We start from the raw sequence: 14,825 nt of genomic DNA, 5'->3' as shown, positions 1-14,825 counted from the left end.
TATGGTTTGGTTTGGTTTGGTTGGTTGAGGGGCATGGATTGGCTGTGCCTGCCCCTCTAATGCTGCTGCTGCTGCAAGGGATTCCATTAAAGGAATTCAGGGGCTCACTATTGCTTTTGTCCAACCCTGTCAAGGGGCTAGGACCTCACAAGAGCCCCTGGTTGCAATTTGGGAGGGCTGAGGGCAGGTTCCCTGCTCCATCGCCACCCCCAAGTGTATTCCCCTTTTCTGACTTTCGCAGGCGTGTGGAATGTCAGTCTGTCCTCCATGGGAGGGGGGGGGGGCAGATAGTCACAACCAATGCCTAAGCAACCACTCACATTTTTGTATTTTAAGAAAGTTGTGGCCAAAATTATGCCAAAAACCTTAAACAAAATTTCTGTGTGATGTGTGAGTTATTTGGGGTGGCCCTGGGACCTCGACACACAAGTAGTGTAAGAGGGAGGTTCCTGCTCTGAGATGCTCCTAAAAGCTTTTGGTTAGCCACTGTGGGAAACAAGATACTGCACTTCTTAGACCTGATGGACCTGATCTTATATTCTTTTTTTTAAAAAAAGCCAGAAGTGAAGATGAGGGAGCTGTGTTTGACACCCAGAATCCCATCCTTTGATGACTGAGAATGCTTTCTTTCTGGGTTTTGAGTCTGAAGTTGTTGTTGCTTAAAAAAACCCATATCACAATTGACCAGTATTTTTAGTGCCAAATTCTTCCAATAGACACATTTTTGCAAAGCAGTTTTCCCTAATACAATGCATTTATTACACATTGCTGGGCTGGAGAACCGCACTGCAATATTTGGAGAAATGTACATTTCAAAGGCTGGCTGTGTTTCAGTTTGGAAAGTACAAATGCAAATGCAAATGGAATCAAATTTCTCCCCCATCTCTAGCCACCTCTGATGTAAGTGTTCCTTCCAATATGTTAATGCCACTTCCCCAATGTATGAAACAGTTCAGGTAAACATGGAGAAAGTTGGGTGAGTTCCACAAATCCACAGACACACAGTTTTCCCAGTGTAGTATATTTAGCTGCAATGCTTCCCTTACTTCACTATGCTCTCTTGAGGAAGTGTGCAATTAGACATTTTGTGTGTATCAGATTTATTAAATAAGGAATGCTGCCAAAATGAACTAAGGAGTAAACATTGGCCAAGGTAATATCTATGATTCTTTTTATAAATAGGTCAAGTAAAAAGCTTCTAATTTTATGCATAGCTCTCCATTTTGTGCAACATCTTCACAGCTGGTAAAGAATGGCTTCTTGTTTGAGCCTCCAAAAGATTAATATTATTTCATTGTATGTTCTGACATGGCACAGATTAAACCTGAATTAAGCATCCATTCATTCAGATCAATCTACAGTATAGTCTAATTAAAAGGAGAATTGCCCTAAGCCAGAATCACCAGAAAAATCATTAGTATCTGAAGGTTGTTTAGGGATGTATGGAAAATAATTATTTGCATCACTTTAGGTCTACTGATTTACACAAAAATCAACATGACACTTAATCCCAGTTGGAGAATTTGCACTCAGTCTTGATAAAGTTGCAAGTGCATCACATACAACAGAAAGCTAATGTGTGGGTATAATGGTTGAGGGGAGTGTGTGTGTGTGTGTGTGGTTGTGAAACTCCCCAAGAGTAACATTTGGATCAACATTTGGGCTTCCACATTTTTGTAGGATTCTGTTCTAAAAATGAGGGAGCATTCATATTTCAGTCATAGGACCTACTTCACGGTAATCCAAGTAATACTATGTTCAGGGGTTAGGGACCTTTTTCCAGACTGAGGGCCATATTCCTCTCTAGGCTACTTTTGGAGGGTCATATGCCAATGGTGAGTGGAGCCACAGCCCAAAATGAGTGGAACAACAAATGCGAATTTTACTTTTCTATTGTAGGCTAGCATACCCTCCAACTTTTATCTGATAAAAATAGGGACATCACATTCCATAATGATAATCTTACTATTTATACCCCACCCCCACCCACAATATCTTACTGGGTTGCCCCAGCCACACTGAGAAGCTTCCAACATGTATAAATACATAATAAAACATTTATTTTTAAAACCCTCCTTGTACAGGATTGCCTTCAGAAGGCTCGGGGGTCAGATAACTCTGTGCCCTCCAACATTTCTCCAAAGAAAATAGGAGCATTCTGCAGACACTCTCACATTCCTTTCTATCCTCCATCCAGAAAAGCAAAAGGTATTATCAAGTTCAAATACACATTCTAGCCAGGCAAAAGGGGGGGGGTACACAGCAAGGCCAGTGAAGGGGAATGGCCTGAGGGGAGTTCTGAGCACCAGATACAGAGGACTGGAGGGCCACATTAGGCCCTCAGAACTGAGGTTCCTCACCCCTGTGCTTGATAGTTCTACAGTATTATTGCTATGGTAAGAAGTGCGTAATTAGCTCTGACAGAATTCAGACAGCTTGTAATGCTGAGTTGATATAAAAATTGCACACAATTATTTCCCATTGCGCTACCTCCGTTTTAACTAGAAGTTCAGCTTCTATCTAAATTTAGGAGAGAGGGGCTGAAAGACAGCTGTTTTTCTAGGTGCATGCATAGAAGCTGTCTGCTGTATATCCCTTACCCCCGGCTCTCATTAAAAAGCATAAGAAGGGCCTTTCAGGATCATACCAATAACTTATCTAGTCCAGCATCCTAGTTTCTACAGTGGCCAAGCAAATGCCTATTAGGAAGCCCACAAGCAGGATATGATGTCAATGGTTCTCTTCCTCTTTGTTTCCTGGCAACTGGTACTCGAAGACAGGCTGTGTCTGACCCTGGGGGCAGCGCACAGCTATCACCAGCAGCCATTGATAGTCTGGTTCCCCATGACTCTGTCAAAGACTCACTAAACAACAACAAAGGGACGCGGGTGGTACTGTGGGTTAAACCACAGAGCCTAGGACTTGCCAATCAGAAAGTCGGTGGTTCGAATCCCCGCAATGGGGTGAGCTCCCGTTGCTCTGTCCCTCCTCCTGCCAACCTAGAAGTTCGAAAGCACGCCAAAGTGCAAGTAGATAAATAGGTACCACTCCAGTGGGAAGATAAACGGCGTTTCCATGCACTGCTCTGGTTCGCCAGAAGCAGCTTAGTCATGCTGGCCACATGACCTGGAAGCTGTACGCCGGCTCCCTCAGCCAGTAAAGCCATCCAAAATAGCAGAAAACTGTCACTCTAGGCAAGGAACAGAGGGTTGTGTCCAACTAAGTCAGTGATGGGAACCTACAGTCCACAGGCCTAAGTAATCCTACAGAGCTACCCATTTTGCCTGTGAGGACATCTCAGCCGAAACACACCCACCTTCCCTGTACCTGGTGTCATATCCATGCTGAAAGCAGGATTTGCCAAGCAGCTGATCATCTGCACCCGCTAAGCCCTGTCCCCTTGCAAAAATTGAGGGTCAACTAGATTAGGTTCAGAGTTAGGCATTCACATACACTGAGAGCTCTTGCCCCTGGCAGACACCAAGAACAAGTTTGCATCCTATTAATGAGGATAGTTAGTGTATGCCATGGTGTGTTTCATCTGTGCACTCATCAAAGCTTTCAGTACTACATACAAAATGAAGCTAAAGGAGCAACAGATAGTGTGGGCATTCAGACCGTCTGTTGAACCTGAGAAAGGGGTAGCAAGCAGTGTTGAATAATGCCTAACACTCTAACACTGATCTTTCTTGACTCTGGCTGCAATGCTGAATGGGCTGAAACCAAGCATAGCTCACAAAATAATATCAACATACAAAGAAATGAGTGCACTGCACATCTTCCTGTAAGTCTAGTTTAGCTATAAAAGGAAAATATCATTCACTTCTTCTCACATTCTGTTTTGTTCTGAATGCTCCCTTGGGGACTGTGAACATATGTTAGAAGTGACATTTCCACTGAGCAAGCACTTTGTACCCCCATATTATTCTTGTTTCTGTGGCAATGCTTGTGTGTCGCTCCAAACTGTGCCCCCTTATGCCCTGCATCACAGGATTCCTGTACATTATTCTAAGTTATAACACTCCCACTGAGAGATGTGAGTCTGTCAAAATTCTGGAATTTCTTGGAAGAGGAAAATGACATTTTAATTTCTTTTGTGGTCTTGGCTCTAAATGTTCAGTTTGTTGAATTCTTTTTTAAAATACACAGTTGTATTTACTGCAATACATATTTCACAAAAGACTGCAGCATTCATTACCAAAGGAGATTAGAAATTGGGTGCTATTAAGATGATATAAAACTTGATCCACTTGAAGAATAATGTTGCTAAGACAATCTTAGGCTGCCTTCATATTGCTACCGTAGAGTTCACTGATGTTTATACAGTGGTACCTCGGGTTACATACGCTTCAGGTTACATACGCTTCAGGTTACAGACTCTGCTAACCCAGAAATAGTGCTTCAGGTTAAGAACTTTGCTTCAGGATGAGAACGGAAATCGTGCTCCGGCGGCGCAGCAGCAGCGGGAGGCCCCATTAGCTAAAGTGGTGCTTCAGATTAAGAACAGTTTCAGGTTAAGAACGGACCTCCGGAACAAATTAAGTACTTAACCCGAGGTACCACTGTAAACTAGTTGTTGTTCAAATTCTTTATTTAAAAGTTGTATAATGGATTTGAGGGGATGCTCATCAATTTGCAGATGATACCAAACTGGGAGGGGTAGCTAGTACAACAGAAGAGAGAATCAGGTGTTAAGATGTCCTTAACAGACTGGAGAACTGGAGCAAAACTAACAACATGAGTTTCAATAGTGGTTGGATGGCCATCTGTCATAGATGATTTAGTTGTGATTTCTGCATTGCAGGAGGTTTAACTAGATGTCCCTTGGAGTCCCTTCCAACTCTACAATTCTGTGATTCTATGAAGTTGTTTTTTTCAATGCAACTCTTCCCCGCCCCCAGCTATTCACATCAGCACAGTTATAATTCATTTATGTTTCTGTACACACCAGGGGGTGTTGATGGGACAGGCACATCTTTACCCTGTGCAAAGGTGTTCATACCTTGGTTCGAGATGAATTAGTAATGGATTAAGGACTCCAACCGTGTGAAGATAGTTTGGAAAGCAAGACATGGAACAGTAGTATCTTATAACAAAGTACAGGATACATTCATATTTTGGATGACACATATATATTTCGGATTGCATTGTGTGGATTTGTGATACTTGTGCTTTACGGAAAAATAGCAAGATTGGCTAATTTTAAAGCCTAGACTCTGTGCCAATATGGCTGTCATGCCATCCCATCTCGAATGTCAATCCATTTAGTCCCAGCAGTGTAGAAGAGGTCAAAAGAGGGACACAAAACAAGGAGTCCCATCAAAAAATGAGACAACAGTGACCAGCAGATGCTCACATTGCTTGTAGGGAGGGAGGGTGCAATAAACCTGGTGCAATAAAACCACTAGGAGGAGGGGTTTTGGGGGAGCCAAACTCAAAACTCCTTCCTATTGACCAAAGGCCCTTAGGAGCTTATCTCCCTTCTCCCTTCAGGAGCAAAAATTACTGATCATCTTTCAATAAGTGAGGGGGATGGGGGCAAACACACCTCCCTGAAAAGCAGCAATGACATTCAGAGCAACAGAATACAATCAATATTCATGCATGCCTTATCATTGGAATCAAGAGGTTTTAGAGGCCACTACCTAAATATCAGTACATAACGGTATGTATATATTGCTCCCTCGCTCACTGCTACATGTTTGCTTTACCTGAGATCTTTTGGCTAGAGGGAGTTTTAGAAGAAAAAGGACTAGATGTATTTTTTATTATATAAGGGGAAGATGCAGCAACAAATTTCACAAGCTTTGTAAATTACTGTTTATCTGTCGGAATTCAGGTTTCAAAAGACACCTGCAAACGACAGTGTTACTCTGCCGCATCACAGAAACACAGTGTTTGTATAATCAGAATGCACTGCTGTTATATAGATATGATTGTTTGGGCAGCATTCACTTATCTTTGAGGCCACAGCAGTAAATGCCTTAGAAATATATAATCTGTATGGCTTGCTATACTGGGTGGAGGAGTAGAGTGGGGAGTGTTCTGTACTTTCCAGTAAAATTGAAAGTTTGGGAAGAAATTGTTTCTTTCTGTGCTTTTGAAAAATACGAGAAAGATATGGAAATGAGTTCAAACACATAAGGTAAAAAAAATAACCACAACAAACTGAACTAATATCTCTAATGTCATGAGCTCCAGGGCTGAGATGCTCATGCACAGAAAAGTTCTATACATATGGTGGGGGAACCATGTGTAATCCATTGTCACATCCATATCTACATGAGGTGTTCAGTAGTGCTACTGGGATCAGGAACGGAATCTGAGTTAGGGATGAGTCTTGAGCAACTGCAATCATTCATACTCTCTCCATTTCTCCTCTTTGATTTACCGGAATCATATTGTGGAATTATATTGAGAGATTCATGACACATGGGCAAACTGAGACAGATTATAAATTGTACAAATAAATATTTTCATATTGCGGCAAAGAATTCAATAATTTCAATTGTATGTGACTTCTTTTGTATTTTCCTTTCCTTTGCTTTTGTTCAACAATGTTCAGTATAGATTGTCTGATGAAATGTTTTCAGGGAAATATTGTATCATACGGTTGAGATACAGAAACATATTTTATGACAGGGATCCTTTATTTATTTGTTTGTCTCTTTTGTGGCCAGAACAGTAGAGCAATAACAAATATCCTAACAGGAAATATGATCCCCATCAGTCAGTTTTCCTTTGCGGCTAATTCAACCCATTCAATGAGAAGCCCAGGGAGGCTGAGGAACCACAGTGTTAACGGATATTCCTAAGTACTTTGAAGTTGAAGGAATGGCAGTAATCTATCTTTATCAGACTTCAACTACAGTAATTGTATCTGAGGAGAGGCTTGGGAGGTTACGGGATTATAAACTGATTTGCTGTTGCTTTTGATTGGGTTTTGGCTGAGGGGAGGCTTATTTTTCAGTAATGTTTTAAAAATGTTCCCCTTCGAGACAGAAACAAAATTACAGGCCATGTTTTCAGGAGTCCTCAGATCCCAACAGCTTGTCCTCACAGTAATGGGAACTGCTTGTTGTTAAATGCTTTGGAAAGCTACCCACTCCATTTAGGTTCCTTAAACGAGAAATGGCTGGTTCTGTGCCCTTTTGAAAAATTGGCCCAAGGCAACTTGGCGAGGAAACTGAGGTTGGTTTTCATCTAATGATGGTGATCCTTGATGTGGTTAATCATTCCAGTTCATTCAGGCAATCCTTGGCAAGCTGTGAACTTTATCCTCCGCTTCTTTGTGATCTGCAGTACTAAGAGTAAATCTCCAAAATGGCACATTCCTTGCTCATGTTGTATGATGACTTGTCTGGATCCCTGCACTGGACAACTTATAAAAGCAAGAGGGTTGAGGGAGGAGGGGTTTGAAGCAAAACACCAATGGAGTAACCCAGGCATTGTGTTTGTTTTATAGGCATTGAAATTTTGAGGATAGAAAATGCTAAGGTGAGACAAATTGATTTGGAAGTTGGCTTATCACAAGCCAGTTTGCCTGATATTTGTATCAAAACCTTTCTTCTACTTAATATGATGTGATGTATTTTAAGTTAATCAACAGTTGCTTCATATAAATATGTGTGAAAAAGACATATATCTCATAAGAAGTACTGATGTGTTTTAAGCTGACTATAAGAGGTATAAATATTGCAAACTAAAGACACTACATGGGAGACAGATTGAAGAAAAGGAAATGCAAATTAGCCCCACCCCACAGCTTGACCCATCACAGCTAGGTGTAGCTAGGAGCTAGGTGGAGTCATAGATTTTAACAAATGCTGGCCAGCTTCCATTTTGACTTGAAATGTTTGTTTGGGGCTTCTCAGAAGTATGTAAAATAAGAAACAGGAAATGGGAGCACTGGCCCACAATGGTGCCCACTTGAAAGGTGTCAGAACTGCACTGCAGTGCATTTTGGCTGGAAAAATGCACCGAATAAGGGCTGTATCCAACTAAGGTATGCTCAGAGTTGGCTCACTGAAATTAAAAGGCTTAAATTAACCATTGATTTAAATGTTTCTACCCTGAGTGTGACTTTAGTCGGATACAGTCTTAAAACATTTACAAGAACATGAATTTACCATGGTTTAGAAATTGCTTTTTAAAAATATATCCTAAGTAATATTAGCATTAATTTATATCAGCTCCCCCAAATATGGGCTTCTCCTGTGAATTAAATTGTTTAGTTTCTTATACTTTATCATAGGTAACTGCTCAACAATATTCACAGCATATCATCAAACATTTGATTGAAACAAACCTTTTGCAAGCCCTTGGCTTTAATTTCATTGTTATATCCAGCGCTATTTCCCTAGAAAAAGAGGTGCTGGAACTCACCATGAACGCCTCCCTTGTTCTCTTATAGTAGCAATGGCACCCACCTCAGAGGTGCCAGAACTGAGTTCCAGTGAGTTCCTGCTGGAAAAAAGCCATGGTGATATCCCAGATTTGGAATTGAGGAAAAGGAGAGATGACCATTTTCCAGAATCTATAAAAGCACTAACCTGGCTGCAGGGTGGATTGATTTTATTCTGGCCTGCACAACTAGTGATCCATTAAGTTTAATGCAGCTTACCAGCCATGTATTGTAGCCTGCAAGGGGAATCAATAATAAACACTGCAGCTCAGTCCAATCCAACACAGAATTAGGAGCATGCTTAATTAAGCCCCTTGAAGTTTAGCAGTGGTAGCCAAGCTCATGGTAGGTCACAACACATGGTGTCTGGGCTGTGTTTGGCTTGCTGAATCACAAGTTGTATAAGCTTCAATAGAATCATAGAATCATTGAAATGTAGAGTTGGAAGGGACCTTGAGGGTCATCTAGTCCAACTCCCTGCAATGCAGAAATCTAAACTAAAGCATCCATGACAGATGGCAATCCAACCTTTGTTTAAAAACCCCCATGGATGGAGAACCTACCACTTTCCAAGATGTTTAGTCAGAATCTCCTTTCTTGAAACTTAAATCCAGACAGAAGAAGCTTGCTCCATCTTTCATGTGACAGCCCTTTATACAAGGTGTGACCAGAAAGTTGGGTGAATCACCCCAGTATGCCATAATGGAAACTGCCGGATTCGCAGAGACATGTGGGCAGGCGTTCAGCCGTATCTCAGCTAACATATGCGCACGTGTCTTGGCATTTATTGACAGGCCTATGTTCGTGTGGTAGTGTTTAGTAGCTGTTAATAGTGCAGTGTGTTGTGATTGAAAATGGAGCAGAGAGTCAATATGAAATTCTGTTTCAAATTGAGCAAATCGGCATCAGAAACCCACAAAATGCTCACAATTGTGTACAGAGATGAAGCTGTAACTTGAAAGACAGTGTCTGAGTGGTTTAAGCGTTTCCATGACAGGTAGCAAACCACTGAAGATGACCTCGGTCTGGCAGACCATCAATGAGCTGAGTGGCAGCAAATGTCAACAGAGTTTGTGAGTTATTGATGTGGGATTGGCATTTGTCTGTCCGGATGGTGGCGGAAGAATTGCATATTCCGCATGAAATCATTACTCAGGTTACTGAGTTGTTCCACCCTCCATATTTGCCCAATCTGGACCCACCAGATTTCTTTCTTTTTTTAAAAAAAATGAAATCTGCAGTGAAAGAGCACAGATTTTCCAACATTTCACACGTCCAAGCTGCTGTGACGAGGGAACTGAAAGCAGTACGAAAAGAGGACTTCTTCAGAAGTTCTACGAACATTGTCAAGTGTGCATTGTATCAGAGGGGCCTACTTTGAAGGCCTGTAAGGTATGTATGTTTGAATATTTCTCGCTGTCCAATTTCTGTGACAATTCACCAGACTTTCCGGTTACACCTTGAATATTTGAAGATGGCTATCATAGAGACATCACCTTGCCAACAAAGGTCCGTATAGTAAAACCAATGGTTTTCCCAGTAGTGATGTATGGAATTGAGAGCTGGACCATAAAGAAGGCTGATCGCCGAAGAATTGATGCTTTTGAATTATGGTGCTGGAGGAGACTCTTGAGAGTCCCATGGACTGCAAGAAGATCAGACGTATCCATTCTTAAGGAAATCAGCCCTGAGTGCTCACTGGAAGGACAGATCGTGAAGCTGAGGCTCCAATACTTTGGCCACCTCATGAGAAGAGAAGACTCCCTGGAAAAGACCCTGATGTTGGGAAAGATGGAGGGCACAAGGAGAAGGGGACAACAGAGGATGAGATGGTTGGATGGTATTCTTGAAGCTACCAGCATGAGTTTGATCAAACTGCGGGAGGCAGTGGAGGACATAAGTGCCTGGCGTGCTCTGGTCCATGGGGTCACGAAGAGTCGGACACGACTAAACAACAACAAATCATATCTCCTCACAGTCTCCTCTTGAAATTACCAAGAGAAGACATTGATTAATGTTAAGTTTCCGGTTTGTGTTTTAGATATTTCTTAAATAAAAAGGCGTACATGGCTGTCCATGGGGGAGGGGGAGTAAGGGAGGCTGCTTTCAGCCTGCTCTGGAGCAGAGATGAGGGAGCCAGCTGTAACTCATCTAGCCTGGTGAGAATAACTATTTTTAAGCTAGGCTGCTAAGGCTGTTTGGAGTGAAGCAAGACCAGCATCTGGAATATTATCATTATAAACTTTATGTTTCTTTCTGCTTTGTCCCTATGTATTTAAGTCTATATTATTTCTTTTGTAATATTGAATGCATTCTGCAGCATATAAATAATCAATCCCAATGCCACTGCTGACATGCCCCTTTTATTCCCTACTGCCATTAGAGGAGCAACGGCAACAGAGTTCTCCACTGCTTTCCACCAAGTCTTAGGGTGGGAGACCTCCTTCTCCACATGTGGACTTCTATCTCCATGGGCAGAAACTGAGGTTGGCAACATCCAAAGGCCCCTCATCCACCCTCCTTCTCAGGGAGTTTATGATTGCTGGCATATCCACTTGCTTACATCTATCAATATATAAAATACATATTGGATACATATATGTTCGTCATATTTCATTGTTAAGAAACATCAATGCGTCTCTTCCCCCATGCTGCTTGAAATGTAGTGAGTGACACTCTAGCTATATACTTTTTTTTTACAAACTTATTAATTATCAATTCCCCTTTAAAACTTTGTAATCATTTGATCTAATCATCCTTGATGCAATTCAACATAAAAATGGCTAAGTGAATTGCAGGAAGCAATCATTCGGATAAACTGCTCCACCATTTTTCATCAAGGAGTTGTAATGATCTCTACTTTGCTCTTGGTTTATTTCCATTCTGTAGCAATTTTGTGATGCAGTGATCAATTCAATCAGTTCGCACAGAGGCTGGGAAAGGAAATAGAAGTATTTTTAATATATATCTCATGCAATTATTTAATACACAGGCATTCAGCCTGTCTTATTAGCTCCCCAGTCCTTGGACAAATCAGTCAAATATCAGACTTTGCCATGTAAATTCTAAAACTCCAAATCTAATAAAGAAAGACTATTGTTACAGCAGAGCTGAAGCATTATGTAAAATGCCTATTTTCTGCAATCTAGTCATTGAAAGTGCACTTGAAAGTGCACTGTTCTTTGTCTAGGCCACTTGGAAATGTACTGGAGTCACACCTATCACCCAAGTGCAGACAGAAAAACCAAACTACCTCTTTTTTTAGTTTGAGAAGAAAAAGGAACATTTTTGCTTAAGAATCTCTCTCTCTCTCTCTCTCTCTCTCTCTCTCTCTCTCTCTCTCTCTCTCTCTCTCTCTCTCTCTCTCTGTGTGTGTGTGGTTTGGATTATTTTGGCTGGAAAGAGTTGTTAAGAGGTGTCCAAAAATGCTTGGGGATTATAGGGTACTAGTTCTGAAGGAGGACTTTTATTGCCTGTTTTATGCACGCTCCTGTACTCTCATAATAACTGTTCAATTGTAAATAAACAGTTTTAAATCTGCCTATAAGTCACAAGTCAACAGGAACCTAACCCTGTGTAAAAGCTGCCCCAAACTTCCTACCACTAAGGTGTACAAGCTGGAAACAGCATGATAAAATAATATTATTCCCCATGAAAATAGGACATACACTCAATTTCAAGTCTTGATTTCCATACAATGGTAAAAAAGAAAAGAAAAATGACAAGCTATAAAATATTTAGAGCTCTATTGTGGATTTTAATAAATATCTTGCTATTTTCCAAGATGCATATGCATTGACAAATACTGAAGTGAAATCTTCCCTCAGGGTATAATGAACAAAAGATGGTTGCTCATTAATAATGTATTAATGTCTGTATAACTCTATTGTGTGCATGTGGGGTAGGTTTTGTGTGTTTCTTTTATAAAAAATCTAATGTTGATTATGATAACAAATGTCAGAGTGTAATTTAGGCTGTTTTCTCATCCCTCCTTTAAAAAAGAAAACGAAAGGATGCATCAAAGAAACTTTGCATGGTATGCCAGCATTTCTTTGTGCATCCGAAGAACAAAAGAATAATTAACTGCAGTCTGAGTTTTTCAATTAAATCAGTCTCCCTCATTCCAGTTTGAAATGTGGCCCTCATTGGAATAAAAATGAGAGTGGAAGGCTAATTTTCTATTGGAGCAATGTGCAATTTTATTTGTCATGTTGATGGGGTTTGCATTTATTGTACATCCTTTCTACAGAAAAATGCACTTAATTAAGTCTAATAAGTGGCCCTAGCTCTGCCATATGAATTCATCTCAAATTGTTTTAGTAATGATAGCCAGTTTTCAAAAACAGGGCAAAATAATTGAGGAGAGGCATGTTTGGACTAATACTTGACACTGATCTATTATTTGACATTTCTATATCTCTTTTAATATGTCTCATAATTCATATCTCATTAATCTGCATAATAAAACGGATGGATAATTCATTAATATTCCCTGTTTTACAGGTAAGGAGTTGATGCTTTGAAATAATGACTTCTAAGTGTAAAATGTTCAGTATTAAATAATCAATGGACACAGAACGGCACTCAAGCGGTGCACCGTTTGGGTCTGTGTCTGACAACATATGCATGCAGATAGGTTTGTGTAGACAAGGGCCCCCTTGCTAATGGAAAGAACTCTCTCTGTGTGTGCATTAGAGAGGGAGAGAGAGAGAGAGAGAAGTTTTTAAAGGTGTAAAGGTATTTCAGAGGCTTGAATCCACTTCCACGAATACTGGATGGGAGGCCCTTTTAGCCCAAGGGCCACATTCCCTCAAGGGCAAACTTCCAGGGGCAACTTACCAGTTATGCATGTAGCCTGAGGCAAAAAATAAAATAAAATGGGTGTGATTCTTGCCTCTGCAGAGGAGGCTACATTGAAACCATGTCTACATGCACCTCTCCCCACCCAGGCAGGTAAGGGGCACTATCACAGTTCAAGGACACATTCCAGTCAGGCAAAAGCACTCAAGGAGCAAATGGAGCAGCGCCAGTGAGGGGTCTGGCATGTGGAGAGGCGTGGCCTGAAAGAAAGGCCTAAAAGGTCACATTTAGCCCATGTTGCTAAAGGGTCAGATTGCCTACACTTTTAAGCTTCCTAAATAAGGCCATCCTCTTTTCTGTCCAACATTCATGATGCTGATTTTTGTAGGCCCCAGGGTAAAGCGTGCATGATACCAAGATCTGACTGTAGTCTAGATGTAAACACTCTGCACAAAACTATGTTGAAAGAAAAAAAGAGCTAAATGCATAGAAGCCTTGCCAGAAATAAAGTTGGCATTCTACAACCCGTCTTGGTTTCCTACACGTCGGAAGAATGAGACTTAATAGGTGTTGCAAGAAGTGAAACTTTCCCATCACTCCATTCCTGGACTGGAAAAGCTCCTGTTGTTGACATTTCTCTTGTCATATACCTGTCGAATGATGGAATTGCTTTCAGAGGGAAGTTGATGATAACCATCCTCGCCAATATAGCACAATATAGTAGGGTGGCATTGTGAACCTGGCTTCTGGACTGGAAGCACTGCTACCCCTTACTGAGAGGCAAAGGGGTGAGGTGTGGAGAGCAAAGTTCAGTGTGGGTGCAGTGGCAGAGTGACAGGAGCATTTTATTGGCCTTGTTATGATCCCACACCTCTCTCCTCTCCCTTGCTTTCTGTGATAGCAATACTTGTTATTGGGAAGTCAGGTACAGAACGCCACAATGCCTTTGCCGCTCCACTGACAATCAGTGTGCATGACACTTTGTGGCATATGAAAAAGCAAGTCTCTGCCCCAAGAAACTTACAATGCCTTTTGTGGACTTCCTTCACTGAGGAAGTTCAGTTGTTCCACGCATTGCCAGTGATTAAATTTTGACTGAATATGCAATTGTCTGGTCCCAAGAAACATAATTGCAAGTCTGCTGACTTAGGTTTCTTGTTTAAATATTTTAATTATTGGCTTGCTATGATGATTGTGTGAATGTCTTTTAAGCACTTCAGTGCCTTAACAAACTCCGTAAGATATGATGTTTAGAAAGATACAGGATGACTTCAGTGATTACGGCAGATGCTTCCCAGTGGCCTTCTGAAAATCTGAGCTACATGATGCTACTCATTTTTCAATGAGCAACATTAATGTACAAGTTGCAGTTGTACTTAAGAAAAACATAAACAGCAACATTCAGCTTACTGAAAGCATATACTCTGTAATTATTTGCCTTTGACCTTGCTTCTTGATAACGATACTAAAGATATAAATGCACCAAGGTTCATTGCACAGTATTAATGAAGCTAACAAATTGATTTAAGATTACAATCCTATGCTGTTTATATTCTCCAGTAAAGATTTCATTCTTAATAAATATGCATGGATCTAGCTACATGTTTGCAATCTTACAGAC

This window comes from Podarcis liolepis (assembly GCF_965112155.1).
Source record: "Podarcis liolepis genome assembly, chromosome: 8".
Lineage (NCBI taxonomy): Eukaryota > Metazoa > Chordata > Lepidosauria > Squamata > Lacertidae > Podarcis > Podarcis liolepis.
The sequence above is the reverse complement of the archived record's forward strand: the minus strand, read 5'-3'. Positions refer to the sequence as shown.